The sequence below is a fragment of the Drosophila bipectinata genome, chromosome 3L (assembly GCF_030179905.1).
Source record: "Drosophila bipectinata strain 14024-0381.07 chromosome 3L, DbipHiC1v2, whole genome shotgun sequence".
NCBI lineage: Eukaryota > Metazoa > Arthropoda > Insecta > Diptera > Drosophilidae > Drosophila > Drosophila bipectinata.
The window spans coordinates 27,332,492-27,353,841 of record NC_091738.1 but is presented as its reverse complement, the minus strand read 5'-3'; the positions used below and the strand labels follow the sequence as shown (position 1 = coordinate 27,353,841).

Sequence of the window (21,350 nt, the reverse complement as noted above, 5' to 3'; positions counted from 1 at the left end):
GTGTGCCGGCAGCGCAGCGGCATATTTTCCTACCCTATGCACGCGTGATATGAAAATGAGAATTTGCCTCCTACTGCTTTAAAAGTTCCAAGTCACTATTGCCTGGAAAATTTAACTCGTGTTCACACTTTGCATTCTATTTTTAGAATGTACCGTGAGATTTCCGGAAAAATTAGCTTGCAGTGGCAAAATTATTTAGTGATAAAATCGTTACATTTTGACTAATTATTTTTAAGACGATTTAAATTATGGCCTACGGGCGCAACCACTGTAGAGTGTTGTTTAACGTTCAGAGTGAACGTAACGTGCTTGCATTTTTGTTGGATCACATTAATTCGCCAATCTAATAGACATTTTTCAACATCGACCATATAAAGAGCTAGCTGCGCAGTTGCTTGCTTCGAGCATTTTGAGCAGCTAAGAACAGCTGTATCACCAGTCAACGTAAATGTTGTTAGTCGTGTGCTTGTCGGGATGTCCGGAGCATTGTCTTAATCTTGTACAATAGACCAGACTCTATCAAATCCTTTAGAGCAGGGGATTGCATTATTTGTTATAGTATAATAATAAGCTGTTGTAAAAAATGTAGTGCCTTTTTTTAATTTCTGTAATAAAATGTATTTTTTATTATATTGATATTTTAAACGCCTTGTGAATGTTACTATAATTTCATTTTTCAGTGCACCCACATGGATGGGAAAAAATTCTCGCACCAATGTATTGATGGTTTTTTTGCATTGGTATGAAGGTTTGCCCTCCCGTATGCAAAGCTTGGGCACCACTGATATAGTTTCCCAGTTATTCGTTCTAATACGAATGCAAATCGTTTTTGTATTGCCGAAAACTTTTCACGGCAAAAAATCACTTTTGGTTGAGATCTTAAACAGAATAGTTGACATCAGAGTTATGAATTTTCTTTATTTCTAATTTTATTACAGTTTTTAATTTTTATTTAATTAATTTTCTTTTATTACCTTTTTTCCATTGAAAATGGTACTATAATTTTTTTCAGTGTACCTACATGACTTGCCAAAAAAAATTTCTCGCTCCAATGTTTTGGTGATTTTTTGCATTGGTATTGGAGTTTGCTCTACCGTATGCTGAGCTTGGGCACATGTTTTTGACATGTTTTAATTAATAATTAATAACTCGGTCAGTTTTGGAGATATGAATTGCATTGATATGATTTTAATGCATTAGTATTAGTAACGAATAATAGAAAGTAGGCTGTGAGCATGACGTTTTTATACCTTGTGTGTGTGGCAGAGCTCGGGCAGCGACCACTGCTTTAGAGACATCTAAAAATGTGTATTGCTATACTCTTTTTTCTTTTTTTTTTGTTCAAACGCTTATTTTATTTCTTGAGTCTTCTCTTTGCGAGACTAACAAGAGGTGAATCAAATCTCATATTTTTAACTTAACTAACAGTAATTTTCGCAGAGGTCATATTTGCGATTACAGAGGTCGTTGCGTCACAGGCGGGATCCGCTAGAAACCCAAGTCAATTCCCGAGCGAGAAAATTTGGGTGCGAAGACAGTCTAGAGCATGCCTAGATCCCGGTGGATGTTTTCGTTGCAAACATCCAAGGCACCCCAGTGATGGTTTTCAAGATTTTTGATTGTGCGCGCACAATTGTCCATGAGTCCAATTAGCCAAACTCGGTCAAAAGCTTGAAATACGTCGAGGAAAATAGCGCTGCAGTATTCTTGCTGTTCGAAGGCTGAGCGTATTTCGGATGTAAATCAGTTGACTTGCTCGATGGTTCCGTGGTTTCTTCGAGAGCCGTGGTTTCTAGACAAACAATATATATGGTTTATTGGTCTGTATGATGACGGAATTGTGTGGTCTTTTCCAGGCTTCGGTATCATTATAATGATGGATTTCTTCCATTTTTTTGGGAAATAGCGAAGATTAATGATCCCATTAAATAGTTTGCAGACGACCTCTATAGCGCATTTTGAAAGTTCGATCAGCATCTTTGGCTTCAATAGGTCACCACCGAAAGCCTTTTTTGGTTTTAGCCCTCATATGACTTTTTTGATTTCGTTCGGCCGGAATGAAGGTGCTGCTGGCTGAGGGGAAGGCAGGAGGAATGAATTTGAGGCTGGTTTTTGTTTGGAAGGGATGTGTAGCAAATGTTTCAGCTCGGTCTTCGTCGCTGCGAGCCCAGCATCCCGAAGAGTTTCTTATCGGGGTGGTCGTTTCAATGGGGCGCTAAGATTTGGGTGGGCCCTCCACAGGGGGTACTTTGTGCTCGTTGGCGAAAGATTCTGGATGTACCTCACCTGTGCATTTTCTTCCTGTTGGTGAAGAGCCTGGTCGAGTGATCGGGTTGCTTCCTTAAGGCGTTGTTTTAAAGCTGTTGATCTGCTGTTTTGCCAATCACGACGCGTGCGACTCTTTTCTCGTACGAGCTGGTCGATTTGCTGATTAGATTTGTAGTATTTGTTTCGGTCTACTTCCATCCCATGAGGAGTAGAGGTTTAGCTGCAGCAACGATTACTTCTTTCCATTTCATGTACTTCCATTTTAAACTCCGGGGCGAGTCCTATGTGGCCACTCACGTACTTTTTGTATTTAAGCCAGTTCGTTCTTGGCGGCGTCAGACTGAAGGGGTGTTCGGTTATTTATGCGAGTGGTCTGATGATCAGTCCGAGACTGCTTTGGCACTTATTAGAGTGCGAGGTATGTTTTTTGTCACCGCAAAATAAATAAGGTATGGGAGCTTGCGTGGGTCGGTTGGCCAGTATGTGGGACTTCCAGGGGTAACTCTTTTCTCTTCGCTGTCTTCCTCTTAAGCGAACGGTCGTGTTTTTTTTGTGCGCACTTTGTTATACCCTTGCAGAGGGTATTATAATTTTGTCCAAAAGTGTGCAACGCAGAGAAGGAGACATCTCCGACCCTATAAAGTATATATATTCTTGATCAGGATCACCTCCTGAGTTGATATGAGCATGTCCGTCTGTCTGTCCGTTTCTACGCGAACTAGTCTCTCAGTTTTAAAGCTATCGTCTTGAAACTTTGCACACACCCTTCTTTCCTTTGCACGCAGTATATAAGTCGGAACGGCCCGGATCGGCCGACTATATCCTATAGCTGCCATATAACTGATTGATCGGAAATGGTACAACTTTGGTGTTTTTAGAGTAAGAGAGTTCAAATTTGACATGAGAGCTATTTTTGGCCAAACATTACGACATGCCAAATTTCATAAGGATCGGCCGACTATATCCTATAGCTGCCATATAACTGAACGATCGGAAATGACCCAACTTTCGTGTTTTTGAAGATAGAAAGCTGAAACTTAATACAGATTCTATTTTTGGCCAGTTGATCCAACCTACCAAATTTCATTAGGATCGGCCGACTATATCTTATAGCTGCCATATAACTGAACGATCGGAAATGGTATTTGGTAGAAATATCAACTTTCGTATTTTTGAAGATAGAAGTTTGGGACTTTTTTTTAGATTTTTTATTTTAGTTAATTAGTTTTATTATGATGTAATCATAAGGATCGGCCAACAACATCCGATGTTTGCGATATATATCCGGTTTTAACTGCAAGGGTATATAAACTTCGGCTCCGCCCGAAGTTAGCTTTCCTTTCTTGTTTCTGATAGATATTGGTAAACCGGTGTTTACTCGCTGGTGATTCGAATTTTTTGAGAATCTTAAGTTTTAACTTAAACCGTATCGCTTAGCGTTTGCGGCGGTATATTTTGAAGCAAATTAATAATTTGTTTGAATTCAATTCCAAGCATAGCTCTGCTCTGCATTTTTCCTTTGCACTCTCTCGCTTCGGCTTCCTATTTGCTCATTGGTTCAAGTTATAGTGCTTTTTTAACTTTTTATACCCTTGCAGAGGGTATTATAATTTTGTCCAAAGGGTGCAACGCAGGGAAGGAGGCATCTCCGACCCTCAGGATCAGGATCACCTCCTGAGTTGATATGAGCATGTCCGTCGGTCCGTCTGTCCGTTTGTCTGTCTGTTTCTACGCGAACTTGTCTCTCAGTTTTAAAGCTATCGTCTTGAAACTTTGCACACACCCTTCTTTCCTTTGCCCGCAGTATATAAGTCGGAACGACAAATTTCATAGGGATCGGCCGACTATATCCTATAGCTGCCAAAAAACTGAACAATCGGAAGTGACCCAACTTTCGTGTTTTTGAAGATCCGATCTACCAAATTTCATAACGATTGGTCGATTGTATCTTATAGCTGCCATATAACTGAACGATCGGAAATGGTTTTTGGTAGAAATACCAACTTAGGTATTTTTGAAGATAGAAGTTTGATTTAGATTTTGTATTATAATAAATTGGGTTAAATTATCATATTCTCATAAGGATCGGCTAACTATATCCGATGTTTGCGATATATATCCGGTTTTAACTGCAAGGGTATATAAACTTCGGCTCCGCCCGAAGTTAGCTTTCTTTTCTTGTTATGAATTATTTTTGTATTGTTAATTAATAATATGGAATTTAAACTGGTCTGTTCTATGAAGTCTTGTAACAAAACAATCTCCTCATCCCAGCCTACCATCCATTGCTGGCTATGTAAAAACGTCGTACACGCCAAGTGTCCCGCGCTCACTGCCTCAGTTTCGGATGCCATTTCCCGTAGGTCTGGTTTACATTACTGGTGTAAAAATTGTCGTGCTGTCCAAGGCGAAACAAGGTCATTCATGAGACAGACTAGGAATTGATTTAAAGAGTTGATCACTTTTTTTCGTAAAATCATTGACCAGCTCTGAGCGCTTGACACTCAGTTTAGTGGCCTTCAGCTGCTAAATGAGTCCCCTAAGCGTAAGAAATCCGCTGTTTCTGATCCGCCTCAGCCTGCTCAGCCGATATCAATGCAGCCGCTCATATCTCTGGCCACCCCAAAGGGCTAGAACTGAGAAAAATTCGCCGTCTGAATTTCTCAAGGAAAATGAGAAATTATCTGATATGTCCTCCGTGGTATCTCTTCAAGTGATACCACAGGTCCTGCTAAATGAAACCCCCGTCAGAGTCACCCAAAAGGGTATTCCACAGTCCTGACCACTGGCACCGACTGATGCTGCAGTTCTCGTACCTGCGACACCAAAACCCTTACAGGCGATTCCTCCATCGAAACATATATTTTTTTTCTCGGCATGCCCCTGATTTTCAGAGATTGATACTTCAGAAACCGAGAGGCTTATATCAAAGCCAAAACTGAAGCCGATATAAAGGTGGAGGACATAGCGAAATTTAAATATAATTATGATATCTACTTAGAACTCTAACAGAGAGGTAGGCTTTGAACCGAAAGCATCGTTTTATTGTTTGTTAAAAAAAATAAAAAGAAAATTTAAAATTTTTTTTCCAACTACCAAACAAATATAAAACCACTCTTATTTACTTAATCTTGCGGCCATTCTCGGGCAAAACCAACTTATTGGGCTGGCAAAACCCTCCCAGTTCCATCAAAATCAAGCCGCCTTCGAAAAAGAAAGCCTATTCTAATTTTCAAGATGACGATTCCAGCGACTCCGAGCATGGAGAAATGAAGCGGAAGTCTGCTAAAAAACCCATTATGGAAGACGAACCTACCTCCAGCGAAGCAGCCAGAGCTGCACTTAAAGCTAATATTGAAAAAAATTATTATACAATTCTGTCTGATTTAGACGATGAAGATCGTGTCAGCGACATGGAGGTTGACGTTATGAAGAAAAAAGATGACAAGAAGACCAAGCAATCTGCGGTAAAAACGGCGAAAATCATCAAACCGCCCCCAATTTTTATCCCGGACGTATCCAGCATCAAGGGCCTTTCCAAAGACATTTCCCACCTCTTAGGCGGGGATGTTGAAGTGACCTACAAAGCAAGCACTAACAACACAATTCGCGTCATGACTCCGGACAAGGATACTTACTCAACTCTGAAAAAGTTCCTGAGCGAAAATAACCATCGATACCACACGTTCCAGCCCCGAGACGAGCGCACTTATCGGATCGTCGTTAAAGGCCTCCACTTCTCCACCGACCCGGAGGATATTAAGGTGGGTTTCAGCAGCCATGGACACAAAGTCAGGGATATACACAATCCTATGCAAAAAGGTACAAAGAAGCCACTAAACATTTTCTTTATTAACCTCGAGCCAGCCAAAAACAACAAGGAGGCCTTTCAAGTCAAGCGGCTATGCAGCACGGTGGTTACGGTTGAGCCACCAAAAAAATTCGACGATGTGCCCCAATGCCATCGCTGCCAGGGCTTCGGTCACACGAAACGGTACTGCCATCTGGAGTACAGATGCGTAAAGTGTGGAGATAGGCACCCATCGTCCGAATGCACCAAAATCGCCAGTGAACCAGCAGTCTGCCTCCACTGCGAAGGATCACACGCGGCCTCTTACAAGGTCTGTCCAGCCTACAAAAAGGCAAAGAGCACGTTCGCCCCCAAGCAGACTGCCCCAAGACGCCAGCAACCTCAATTCAGCAAAATTAACCCTAACATCAGCTATGCTAGCGCAGTAAAAAACGGAGCCCCACAGTTTGACTCCAACCCCAATCCCGATCCCAGTCTTCCAAATAATCCAATGGACGCCCTAATGGCTAGGATGGAATCTATGTTTGAGCGCATGATGGAGAAGGTCTTGAGCCAAATAGCCCAAATGATGGCCACCGTTTGCAAATCCTTATGCATACGCAATTAGATATAACCATATGGAATGCTAACGGCCTGGTAAAAAGAAGGCCAGAGGTCGAGCTAAATTGCAAGACCCTCCAAGCAGACGTTCTCCTCATATCAGAAACGCATTTTACCAACAGATTATACTTGACTATTAGAGGATACGACCTCATTGCCGCTAACCACCCGAACGGTAGAGGTCGCGGGGGCGCGGCCATCCTTATTCGCAGCTGCATCAAGTATGAGGCACTTCCAGCCATGTGCGAAGACTGGGTGCAATGTGCCCAAATTAAAATCTCCACTACCAACGGTGACATAATAATCGCCGCAGCATATTGCCCCCCCAGGCACAACATCCACGAACAGGAATTCGGCTTGCTACTGGATTGCCTCGGCCCCAAGTTCATAATCGGAGGGGACTTTAATGCTAAACACCCCTGGTGGGGCTCCAGGATTACGAACCCAAAGGGCTCGGCCCTATACAGGCAGATTCAGTCCCGAATCTTGAGCTGTCACGCAACCGGTGCACCCACATACTGGCCTACGGATCCCCACAAAATCCCTGATGTGCTAGACTTCGCCATCTCCGGAGGACTGGATTCTGCCGGAATTCAAGCGAGAGAAGTAGAAGACCTCTTCTCGGACCACAGCGCCATTGCCGTGTCACTTTTCACCCCAGCCTTGCTCAGGTCAGCCCACAAAAAGCTGATCTACAAGCCAACAGACGTTGACAAGTACCAATCTTACCTGAACAACGTTACCGACCCCAGCCCGACACTTGACTCCCCGGTTGACATCGACACCGTTGTAGAAGAGTTAACAGCCCATATTCAGGCGGCAGCTTCTGAAGCAGCACCAAGGCCCTCCAACCGCCCAAGAGCCACTGACAGGGACATCCATTTTTGGAGCCCAGAAGTCGAAGAACTCAAACTTGAAAAGCGACGACTCCGAAGAGTGTGGATGCTCTTGAGGAATCCTTTGGACAAAACCGCCTTCAATAGAGCGACCAAATGTCTGACAGAAACTCTGGCAAGACTAAGGAAGCAGGCCTTTGACGGGTTCGTCGAACAACCAAATCTATCTAGACAGCCGCTGAAAAGGATCCCACCTGTACAAAGAACCGACGGCAGCTGGTGCAGATCGGAGATGGACAGGGCCAACGCTTTCGCCGAACACCTCGAAGGTGTCTTTACGCCTTTCAATCGCTGCTCACCGGAGGATGCTGCTGAAACTGCCCGTCTGCTAGCCGAGCCTTCCAGGGACGCCGACCCAATACCACCAGTGACTGAGGAGGAAACAGCTGAGCTCATAACCATCATGAGCAACAACAAGGCCCCGGGCGATGATGGTATCAATGCAATTGCATTAAAAATGTTACCACCTCCAAGCATTCAGCTAATTACGAGGATCTATAATAGATGCTTGGAGATAGGGTACTTCCCGTCCACATGGAAACGTGCCCAGGTAACTATGATACCTAAGCCCGGGAAACCCGAAGCAAACCTTTCGTCCTACCGACCAATAAGTTTGTTACCAATGCTCTCCAAAATACTTGAACGAGTGTTTTTAAGCAGAGCACTGCCAGTATTTGACGAGGCTGGACTGATCCCTGACCACCAGTTTGGCTTCAGGCGGCGACACGGTACGCCAGAGCAGTGCCATCGGGTAGTGCAGTGGATCCTGGACGCGTTTGAAACCAAGAAGTACTGCATGGCCGTCATGCTGGACGTGAAGCAGGCGTTTGACCGAGTCTGGCATCCCGGTCTTCTATATAAATTAAAGACTGGCCTACCCCGACCATACTTCCAGTTCCTAAAGTCGTTCTTGGAAGACCGTAAATTTGCTGTTAGATGTGGCGAGGCCATCTCCGGTATTAGAGAAGCTCACGCTGGTGTACCCCAAGGCAGCGTTCTTGGCCCGTTGATGTACAATGCTTATACGGCCGACCTCCCTGTTCTTCAAAGGCCTGACCTGCTCCCAGCAACCTATGCAGACGACACCGCCTTCCTTTCCACCGCCGATAGCGCATTGGGGGCAGCCGAAACGATGCAATTGCAGCTTGACTTGCTCAGCGACTGGCAAAAGCGATGGAACCTATTATTATTATATGGCCATGACAACCCTTTTATCGGGTCTCGGCCTGAAGCGCAATGTGCCTCCACGCGACTCTGTCCTGGGCGCGCCTTCGCCAGTTGGTAACACCAAGTGTGGACAGGGTTTCCATCACCTGGTCTTGCCATCGCGTTCGGGGTCGTCCTCTCCTTCGTGTCCCAACAATCACCGCATCAAACACCTTACGAGCCGGAGCGTCTTCATCCATACGGGCAACGTGGCCCAGCCAGCGAAGTCTTTGAGATTTCACTCGACTGGCTACGTCAACATCACCGTACAGCTCATACAGCTCGTGGTTGTATCTGATGCGATAAACATCGTCCACGCAGATTGGGCCAAAGATTTTACGAAGAATTTTCCTCTCGAACACTCCAAGAGCAGCTGCATCTGACTGCGTCACTGTCCAGCACTCCGCACCAAATAGGAGTACTGGAAGAATGAGCGTCTTGTAGAGTGTGATTTTTGTGCGTCGAGAGAGAGCTCTACTATTATCCTGCCTACTGAGCCCAAAGTAACACCTGTTGGCAAGTGTTATTTTCCGCTTAATCTCCAGACTGACATCATTTGTGCTTGTTATAGCAGTGCCTAGAAAAGCGATGAAACATTGCCGTCAATAATGAGAAGTCCACTGCCTCCACATTTTCTCTCTGCAAAGGCAACTGCCCTCCAGTTAACCTTAACAGCTCTCCAATCCCACAGGTAGACAATCCCAAGTACCTGGGATTCACCCTAGACAGGAGGCTCACCTGGAGGCCTCATCTGATTAAGAAGAGGAAACAGGCTAATCAAAGACTTCGATCCTTCTACTGGCTTATGGGTAGGAGATCGAAGCTGAGAACTTTCACTAAACTCCTCATTTACAAGGCAATAATACGCCCAATCTGGACGTACGGCATACAGCTCTGGGGCACTGCGAGCAAGACGAATGTCCGAACAATACAAGCTTTCGAAAATAGAGCCCTTCGAATCGCCACTGGGGCCCACGTCTATCATGACAATCGCACCATCCACGAGGTTCTCGATTTCCCTTGGGTCATGGACGAGATACAAAGAAGCAGCGCACGTTACATGCAGAGGCTTCATAATCACCCGAACCGGTTGGCCAGCTCCCTGCTGGACAACAGCGAGCAGCCCAGAAGACTAAAAAGGACACACCCGCTGGACTTCCCCTTACTACTCTAATTTATTTCTACCATATTAATATTTAAAATTATCTATAAGTGAAGTTTATGTGATAACATTTAATGAATGTCCCTAATGGACAGTTTTAAATAAACGTTACCCTGCTATTACAAAAAAAAAAAAAAAAAAAAGTTTATACGTGATTCCTCCATACGGATCTGAATGCGTTGAGCATGATCTTCAGTAATGGAGTTAATTCATGACCCAGAGTCAAGTAATGCTTGGGCCAATATGTGGTCCCCATTTTTAGGGAAAGCACGATTGCGATCGACAACACATTCTCTAGGGATAACGCATACAAAGCATGTGAAGAGCCATCAAGATTTAGCGCTGGAAGAGAATTTTTATTTAGTGGTGTTAATTCAAAGTTATTATTGTAAATAACTTAGGGGGGGACATCTGAGTAGAGTTTTGAAAAAATAGATTTTTTTTTTCGTTTAAAAAATTCTTTAGGGTCTTAAATATAACATATTAAAAGATAGAGTCCGGCCAAAGTGTCTAAGTGTCGAAATTTTCTATTCTGCGGCGATGCCTCACAGGTATATCCCACAGTACTTCAAACTTTAAACGCGTTTTTCTCGAAACCGCTTTTTTTGAGTTGGCCGAACACATAACTCGAACAACTCTTAACCTATCGATCTAAAATTTTGACAGTATACCTATGTCTATCGACACACGTAGGATTTTATATTTTATATTTTTTTATATTGCTTATTTTTTTTTTTATCAGCGATTTTGTGACGTTGTTTGTTCGTGAAAATTGAAAATTTTTTTCATTCACTCACCTTTTTGCAAAAAATCAATATATTGAAAAAATCCTACGTATGTCGATAGCCGTTGATGTACAGAAACTAACCAAACTTGATTTTTTTTTCTAGATCAAAAATTAGGTGTTCGGCCATGGACCCCCTGTATAAAAATAGGGCCTACGAATAAAGGCTGCAGAGCCGCCACTTTATTTTCGATTTATTAAACAACAAATTTGTTTTGTACTTTAAATATAATATAATAAAACCTCATTTACAAATTTTCGATTGGCTTTTTCATTTGGCCAAAAAGAATTCCAGAAAATCCGCTTTTTTTTCGCCTGTTACTCAGATGTCCCCCCTTAAGTAAATCGGTGCAGTAGTTTGTAGTAGTTTGTTGGACAAATTCGACATCGATTTACACTTCGCAACCGTGTGATCTTTTCACAGACAATTTATACAAAGTGAAACTGACTTTAAAAACTCAAACCATTTCATTACAGCAAAGCGACTAACGGAACACAATGGGCAAGACTTTGGTCAAGACTAGAATAACCGCAAGCTAGTTTATTGTTGGAAGCGGAGCAAGCGAACGAACTTTAATTATGTTGCTTGCTGAACCTAGTTTTTTTCCTTTTTTGGCTTGCTGGTCTCTTCAGCGGATAGGTGCTGGTACCAACGACTTAATATTTTTTCAAACTCAGACCAAAGTGGCAATTCCATTTAACTAGTGATTCTTCCTATTTTTGTCTAGTCACTGAAACCACTCTACTCGAAACTAAATAAATAATCATCGAGTGTCATTTCTTATGGATAATTATGACCTGTAAATAGATGACACTATGTCGATGAGACCTCTCAACAACGTCGCAGACGGCTAGGAAACATTCGGAAGGCTGAACATTTTACTTATTTGGTTCGTAATGATGTGACATTCGTTAACTTTTTTTATTCCAGCAATAGCTTTGTCATAATTACTCTCGGTGACTTAAATGTCTTGATAGTTCCTAACGCTTTACCACAGAGGCACGAAATTTAATGATATAATTTCTCGATAACAGAAGTGTTTACATCTTTGTCTACTAATGTCTCGAGTTAAAACTTTATTTATTTTTTATTTAACAGACAATGAGTAAAATCAGGATCCTTCAAACCTGCTTCCACTTTCCTTTTTTAGTGGATGCAGGTGCAGGAAATGGGGCTTGCGATGGAGGTGGTGAGATAATCCTAGATCCTGGTTTTGAATATTTTTTATTTTCTCTTTATGTAAAAACACCGTGTTATTGTCACGTTTTTGTTTAACAATTTTTATTTTTAGCGCAAAGTCCTCCCGGGCGCCAAAATGTTTATCGGGACTATTTTGTCTCTCACACAATTAAAAAAAAATAAATAATTGTTGGCTACTAAATAAACGAAAACATAAAAAAGATGGTGCCTCTTCAACATTATAAATCGATCAATACATTTTTCTCTAATCATGAGCCTAACTTATCTTTGGCGCCGAGGCGAAGCGAATTCGCACAAGAGCAAATATGAGCTTTACCTCCCACTCCACTCTTAGCTATCTTATACTGGATTACCGATAACTACATACATAACTAGAGATAACTAACAAATTATATAAAAAATCAGATTCAACAAATTAAAAAAAAAAACTAGTTTATAAGGCGTATCCGCTGACACCAATGATGAAAGGGTTTCCTTATTTTGGTGGTTTTCTAATTGCTACTTCCTTTTATATTTGCAATTAATTTATATTTTCTTCCTTGACGATTAATCGATTTTAAACTGTAATTAATTTTTTTTTATTTTTCGGATGGGGTCTTATATATTTTTATACATGCATTCTCTAATATTTTTGACACTACTGTATTATTATGAAATAGCTACATAGCCGTTGGTCATGCCTGATTAACAGCAGCGGGCCGACGGGTTAGGAAAGAATTCGTTGCTTTTTCTTTTTTTGCTTTTCTCAGCCTTCGGACGAGCTATTGGCTTTTTGTTTTTGTTGTTTGGGTGGGGTGTCCCCCCATATCCTCCCCTCTGCACCGGGACTTAAATGACCGATACGAGGAGTTTGCGCGCCGAAGACAAACTAAGCACTTGGAGCGGAAATCAATTGCTCGCTGCTTGTGGATCCACAGCCGAGGTACTTGGTAAATAAGGGCATGCAAAAATGTCGTTTCCTATATTAGATGAAAAGTTGCCTGCATGAGAGCATATTAATATTCACTGCTCTGTATCAGTTTGGACTTAATGGTGGGGGTTTGGTGACGAAATTTGTGGAACCAGAATCTGGTCGAAATATGCCCACTGTCCACTGCAGAATCTAAAGCTGCGTTAGTCGTGGAGACTTTTAAAGCATCGGATCGAGACTTGGATCGGATCTAACCTTTTTGTATATATATATATGCCTGAGATATATATATATATATATATATATATGACTGCCTATAATATTGCCGATTGACAATCCTGCTGACAGTGCCTTTCCCACCTTCCAACCTCAACTTACACAGCGTGTGGTGGAACGGACCCGCAGGTTGGCCAACCCTTAACGTGATCGACCAGTCTCAAAAGGCTATTCCGGAGCTTTTCGGTTCCGGAGAAATAAAAAACCGAGGAACGGATTATAGAGCCCACAACTCTACATAGCATAGCTATCGATTTATTAATTGCATGCGTGGCCGAAAATAACTCACACAATTTCTTAAGTCCACAGCTAAAGGATGATCGCATGATCTTTAAGCTATCTATTGTAACGTATGTGTTCACATTCACGCCACTTTTTTTCACACTAGTTTATGTAAAACTTTGCGACTGTAACTTTTAATGAAACTTTGTAATTAAAGCTGTTCTTATTGTGAGCTACGCAATTTAAGTCAATCATTTTTGCCACCAACGCAAACCCAGCGCATCGTAATATATATCGCATATATTTACGTTATTAGAGATTCGGTGAATTTAAGTTACAAAAAAAAATAAAGATATAACTAATTCGGTGGTCCGATTTATAATCAGATATGTTTCCCAGGTAACAAACTAAGAAAATTTTTTTCGAAAATATATTCGACAATTCTATTTTGCCAATAGTGAAAAAATGAACAAATTTCAGCAAAAAACTATTTTTTTAAATAAGCTATTTTGTCAAAAGTAACGATTTTTTAAATCTTTAGTTTATTACCTAAATTTATGTACTCTTAGAAAGAATAAGATTGTTTATGATTTTGGATATTCCAAACCGACACAATAAAGGCTTCAGAAGAGAAATAAAAAAATATTTGTATAATAGTATTGCTAGTTAGGTAAATAATAATGGTATTAAACCAATTTAAGTTCTCTTCGTAAAAATTCATAAGTTCATAATCGCACTAAACGAATCTATTTATATATTGCATAAGTTATAAAGCTAAAAATAGTAGCTGCAGCACTATAAAAAGTGCCAAATGAAACTACTAAACTATTAGAAACTATTTTAGTAATGATTAAAAACCTCGAAAGTGGTAAATCAAAAACAACACTGGAGGCGGTCACATTTAACACATTGAAAGATGCTGTGACCAAATACATACACTGTAGCACACATGTAGCTAATACATTAATCACACATTAATAATCTAATTAGAGAGGCAATTGTAAAATTGTAGAAGATACTCCAAGGTACTTTCCTACGACATTGAAGGCTCTACCACTGTTATGTATGTGACTGCATTATCTTGCGCAGCGATCTCGTTTTACTGAAGTCAGTTAGCAGATTGAGCTGCAGTCACGGAAATTCATCAATTCCCCGTCATATTAATAATTGCTACTCCTATTCCTCATTACTGTATTACTTAAATACATTTAATATATGCTTGCATACATAAATTTGGCGACGAGGATGGCTTATTAAATTCCACAATTGTACAGAGAGAGAGAAACGGAATTAACGGTGACGAGTATTTAGCGTACGTCCACTTGCGGTAGTCTTATTATTCTTGAAGCAAGCACATGGATAAGCGCCGAACTGTCGGTCAAGCTGGGAAAAGTGTCGGCAAAGAGGTAAAACAAGAGATAAGTGATAATTAATCAACTCCACGAGGTAGTCTCGCTGAAAGCGGCTGTACAGTTGAGCCAAATACTGCGGCCAGTAGTGATAAGCGAAAAGCGGTCTTCCAAACTTGCGAAGTCGCCATAGCTGGAGTTGGAACTCTGGAACCTTTCGACTTGCTAACCCCTGAGAAATGGAAGACGTACCGAGATCGCTTCGAGCTGTACCTTTTAGCAAATAGCGTCGTGGACGAGGACCGGAAGATGGCGGCGCTAGTTTCGTAGACTAGAGGGCGCACCCCTTTATTAGTTACTGTGCTGTAAGTTACTGTAAATGAGTCCCCTAAGCGTAAGAAATCCGCTGTTTCTGATCCGTCTCAGCCTGCTCAGCCGACATTAATGCAGCCGCTTATATCTCTGGCCACCCCAAGGGCTAGAACTGAGAAAAATTCGTCAGAATTTCTCAGGGATAATGAGCAATTGTCCGATATGTCCGCCATGGCATCCCTTTAAGTGATGCCACAGGTCTTAGGGAACGAAACCCCCATTAGAGTCACCCAAAAGGGTATTCCACAGTCCGGACCACCGGCACCGACTGATGCTGCAGTTCTCGTACCTGCGACACCAAAACCCTTTCTCCAAAAGGGGCTTCCTCCATCGAAACATATATTTGTTTCTCGGCTTGCCCCCGATACTTCAGAGATTGATATCTCGGCTTATATCAAAGCCAAAACTAAAGCCGATATAAAGGTGGAGGACATACAAAAATTTAAATATAATTATACAAGGCGCACGTCTTCTTTCAATATTTGTGTGCCCGCGCTGATGTTCAAGACGATTTGTTCTTCCAGTTTTTGGCCAGAGAATCTTTTCGTCCAAGAACATCAGCCTAGTTCCGTGAAAAAAAAAAGTTAATAAACCAGTGGGAGTGAGACTTCCCAATATCGGAACCACTGACCAACCCTCACCCTCTTCTTTGGCCAAAAAAAATTCAAAAAAAAACCCAAAATCACTAGCTCTTACCTATCAGAATACTAGGGGGCTACGTAGCAAACTCCCCAAGCTATATTCTGATAGTTCTTTCTTTGCATCCCATATAATAGCATTTACAGAAACTTGGTTAAATCCGGAGATCTTTAGCTCCGAAGTTTTTCCAAGTAAGTACACCACTTTTAGACGGGATCGATCTCAGCGAAGAGGAGGTGGAGTCCTCATTTCGGTAGACTCTACTTTTGCTTCTGAACAGGTGAAATCCCAAAAGTTTGGGGACATAGAATTTATTTGCGTTAAAATCACTATGTCCGTGAAAGCTTTATTCATTACATGTTCATATATACCTCCTATGTCTGAACCGCCCACATATTGGCAGCATTTGTCCGCTATTCGATTCGTCTCTTATCTTATGACGGATCGTGACCAACTCGTAGCGGTGGGCGACTTTAATATCCCAGAATTAAAGTGGTCCAACATCGATAACTCACCATCTTTGTCACTTATAACTTACCATGACTTCGCCGCGGGCATGTTTGACATGTCCCTAGGTCAGATCAATCATGTTAGAAATTCGCTAGGTCGGCTTTTAGACTTATGTTTTGTATCTGATCCTGATGGTACTGCTCTCTCCAGAGCTTTTCCCCTTTCAACCCCAGAGGATCCATATCACCCCACGCTGGAGGTCTCAATCGAAACCACTCCTGGTATCGATCAGATGTCTCCGAGCGTGGTAAATAAGATTCGCTGTTTCCGTAAAGCTGATTTCCACAAACTTAATAGCCTTATCGATACATTTGACTGGTCTGATATTCTGGCGTGCACTGATCTTAATGTCACTTTAGAAAAATTTTATTTTACTTTAAATAAATTTTTTGACTCATGTGTGCCTTGGAAATATCCGTCCGCTTCAACAAATCCTCCTTGGTTTACAAGGTGCCTCACTAACCTAAAAAATAAAAAAAATAAGCTTTTACTTAAATATAAAAAAACCTGCAGTAGTGTTGATTTCTCAAGATACCTACTAGCTCGGTCAAATTTTACCGTGCATAACGCTGAATGTTACAGGAATTATATTGACCGCTGCCGGATTCAATTTACTCAGGATCCAAAGCAGTTTTATAATTTTGTAAACACTAAGCGTAAACACGTATCTTTTTCAACCCTGCTTACGTTTGAAGATTCCTCTGCGACCTCTGATCAGGCCATTGCCGATCTATTCGCTGAATTTTTTCAAACAACTTATTCTCCTCCTAATTTGACTGATCAGCCTTACGCATATAACATTCAAGCAGCAAATCTTATTTTCTGTCCGTTTTTTTCTGAGAACAACTTATTATCTGGACTTCTAAGGGTAAAACCCATTTATTTGCCAGGCCCCGACGAAGTACCAGGCTGTGTGCTAAAATACTGTGCCAGGGCTCTGTGCAAACCTCTTCTAAGACTTTTCAACTTATCTTTGGAAACCTCGATTTTTCCCCTTAAATGGAAGGAATCATTCATAATTCCCCTACATAAAAAAGGGAAAAAGTCTGAGGCTGCCAACTACAGAGGCATCTCTAAGTTGTCGGCAATTCCAAAGTTATTCAAAAAATTAATTACCCCTCATTTGCAACACCTTTGCTCTTCGATCATCTCTCCCTGTCAGCATTGTTTTATAAAGCGTCGCTCCACCACCACAAATTAACTGGAGTTGACATCCTTTGTCAAAGATGGCTTTTGTAAGGGATATCAAACCGATGTAATTTACACAGTCTTCAGCAAAGCATTTGATTCAGTTACTCACTCACTCTTGTTGAGTAAACTGAATATTTTTGGTTTTCCTATAGACCTATCAACGTGGATCTACAGCTACTTAGATGGAAGGACACAAAGAGTCTTAGATAAAAACATACAATCCCGCCTGGTCCGTGTTACATCTGGCCTACCTCAAGGAAGTCATCTTGGCCCGTTATTATTCACGCTTTTTATAAACGACTTGCCCCTGCTTTAACGAACTCTCTAGTACTTATGTATGCAGATGATGTAAAGGTTTGTCTTCAGTACAAATCCATCTCTGCCCAATGCAGTCTTCAGTCTGACCTTGATAACTTTCAACCCTCTGCAAGCTACGTATTCCATTAATGGGATTGCCTTAGAAAAATTAATCCAGGTTAATGATCTCGGCATCCTATTAGACATAAAACGTAAATTTGCCGACCATATTTCCTTAATGGTTAATAAGGCTAAAGGAGTCCTTGGTTTTATTAAAAGGTGGTTATTAAAAGAATTTAATGACGCGTATATAACCAAAACATTATTCATTTCTTTGGTCCGTCCTATACTGGAGTACGGTTCATGTGTCTGGAGTCCCCAATATGGAGTACATCAGGACCGCATAGAATCCGTACAAAAGAATTTCCTAACTTTTTCACTTAGAGGTCTAAACTGGGATGCAAATTTTCACCTTCCATCTTATAATAGTAGACTCTTACTCATAAACTTACCTAGCTTAACAAATCGTAGGACAATGCTCGGTGTAGTCTTTCTGCATAACCTCATTAACGGGGATGTAGATAGCCAGCATTTACTAAAACGCTTAAAATTTAACATTCCTAATAGAAGGACTCGAAACTTTAGTCCTCTGTTCCTTAGCCGTTGTAGTTCGACATATGTACTGCATGACCCTTTTAGGGTATTATGTTCGAACTACAATGGTCTCTACTCAATAACATCTCTTTCCTGTCCCTCAAATTTAAAATATAGAATTTTAAATTTCCTTACTAACTCCTCCTAGCTTAATAAATTACAAATAGCTTATTCTAACAAATATATTCTAACAAATCGTTTCTTGAGCGCCCCTCGGCCGTCTGGGCCTCTAAGCTTTATGATGAATACAGGAATGCTAGCTGATGCTCTTATTGATGCACAAGCCATTTCCAAATTCTAAAAGACCGGTAAAAAAGAAAAAAAAAAGTGTCGTTCGCATCACCCAGGCAAGTCAGTGATTTTCGATTAACAGACGTGTATGATATATTAACCAGACACTTGGCAACCCGCCAATCGGCGATTTCTGCATTCTACCATTTCCACAAGCGTGATCAGCACCCCGACGAGTCCGTCGGTAACTACATGGCCGCATTAAGAAGTTTGTTGTGGGACCGATTTGTGTGTGGCATGCGTGATGGCGCCTGGTAATCGACGCCGAATGGACGGTGCAGCGGGCCATGGAACGAGCCGTCACTAGTGAAGCAGCCGTTGCGAGTGCGTTGTCGATTCGAGGCGCGATGTCCTTGAGTCATTAAGCACCGAGTCCATCCACAGAATAAGTTCGAGTTGCGCGGGTTCTGGCAGTTGTCACCTCCGCAAGAAGTGTCCGTTCCGCAACGTTATTCCTGTGGTCGAACTGGCCACATACGTCGGGTATGCCGCAGTAACAGTCAAGCTGGGTCAACAAAATCTTCATTTTCTACGCCCAGTACCATGCGTAAAAACAGGGCATCGCACGGGCGCGTTCATCAAATGTTCCGGTGGTCAGCACCAAGAAATCCGTGGTCATCAACATTCATTCCAGTTCGAAGTTTATTTCGTGTCGCCCGTCACCATCACACTCTCGTCTAACATCTTCGTCCGCCGCCACTGCAGAGTCTTTGTCGCATTCATCTCGCCCAGTTTTTGCTGTTCTGTTATTTATCGTTCACTATACACATATATTTAAAATTAGAAAGATGATCGAGAGATGAATGCGACAAAGACTCTGCAGTGGCGGCGGACGAAGTTGTTAGACGAGAGTGTGCGTCTGTTGGAGATGTACTCCCGTAATATCGATACTCTCGTGAGTTATCGAGTTTGGTCGAGAACGAGAACTGAAAAAGGTTGCCACAGTATCCCCCTCCTAGAGTTCAAGTTGGGAAAGATACTTTGCTGGGAATCTGATTCGTCGTCCTGATCTTGACACTTTCTCCGGTGTCTTACCAGTTGGCGCTGTCGTCTGCTCCTGTCTTGGAGGCGGTTCGTCTTTGAAGATGTAAGCTGGTTTAAGTCGATCGATGGAAACCTTGTTGTCCTTTGTGTGGCCCTTGAGTGTAAAATATTTGTCGTGTTTTGTTACCACTTCGATGGACCCTCGTAGTTTGCTGCCAACGGGGTTTTCACTCGATCCACTCGAACGAAGACGTGGGTACAATGGTTAAGGTCCGGGTGCACAAATTCTTGCGGTGTATGATGGTGCACTGGCTTAGTGGTTGGCAGTTGAAACATAGTTTTTTGAAGAGCCTCGGTGAACTTGGACTCAATGTGTTTTTGTGTGCTCGGTGCAAAAAATCCGCCTGGCACCCGTAGTGTGGTGCCATAAACTATTTCAGCTGGGCTCAGCCCGATGTCGCTTTTGATCGTTTTGCGTAGGCCGAGTAGGATTAAATGCAAGGAACTGCTCCAGTTGATTGGATCAACGCATTTTAAAGCAGCTTTTAACGTTCTGTGCCAGCGTTCGATCATACCATTGGCTTGCGGGTGGTACACCGTCGTCCGCAGGTGCTTAAAACCACAAATTTTGGAAAGCTCTTGGAATAATGTAGACTCGAATTGTCGACCTAGATCGGTTGTGATGTGGAGAGGAATACCGTACTGAGCGAACCAGCCCGATATCAGTCCGTTGGCTACAGATTGTGCTGTGATGTCTAATAAAGGAATTGCTGCGGGCCATCTTGAGAAACGATCGATACACGTTTTATTTATTTTTTTTTTTAAGCTTAGTTTGTTTTTATTGGATCACTCTTTATGAGTCTAACAATAAGGTTGCAAATCTTAAAATAATACAATATCTAACAGTTTGTTTTGAACTGAACGTAGTCTCTAACGTGGTTCTAATAATTAGCGCTGGATTGGGAGGTCGTTGCGGCGAAGACGAGAACTGCTGGAAACTCGCGTGAGGGCTCTCGCGAGATGATTTGGATGTACTGATAGCCTGTTTTAGTACTTTGTTTTGATTTGTGCTATCTCTTCTCTGACGAGTGATATGTGAAGGTCCCTGTAAATGTTGTCATTCCGAACGTACTCCGGTGCCCCGGTGATGGTTCTGAGAATTTTTGATTGAGTTCGTTGCATTATATTCACACTCCTGTTACTGGCATTTCCCCACAACTGGGAGCCGTACATCCAGATTGGTTTCAAGACGGTGTTATATAGGAGTACCTTGTAGTCCAAGCTAAGGGGCGAGCGGCTATTGATAAGCCAGTGGAGGTTGTTGGCTTTGAGCTTTAAATGCGTTCTTTTGGCTCCAATGTGTCTGCGCGAGGTAATCCGTCTATCGAGGTGTACGCCAAGATATGTTACTACATTTGCTATCGGAACCACTGTGTTGTTAAGAATAAGTGGAGGGCAGTCTTGCCTGTTAAGAGTGAACGTTACGTGTTTGCATTTTTGTTCGTAACTGTTTTTGTTCGATTCGCCAGTCGGATAGCCATTTCTCCACTGCCACCAAGTGTATAGCAAGTTGCGCCGTTGCTTGCTTGGGGCATCTCGCGCGGCTTAGGATCGCTGTGTCATCTGCAAAAGTGGATGTGGTTAGATTCCTGCTCGTTGGGATGTCCGCAGTGTAGATAAGGTAGAGTGTTGGTCCAAGCACGTTGCCTTGAGGAACTCCGGCTCTA

At 42.1% G+C, this 21,350-nt stretch overlaps 1 protein-coding gene across 6 annotated transcripts in view; it reads right to left on the bottom strand.

Annotated features, from left to right (window-relative positions):
- Positions 1-21,350, bottom strand: part of LOC138926293 (uncharacterized) — a 184,057-nt gene that overhangs the window by 63,182 nt on the left and 99,525 nt on the right. The window lies entirely within an intron of this gene.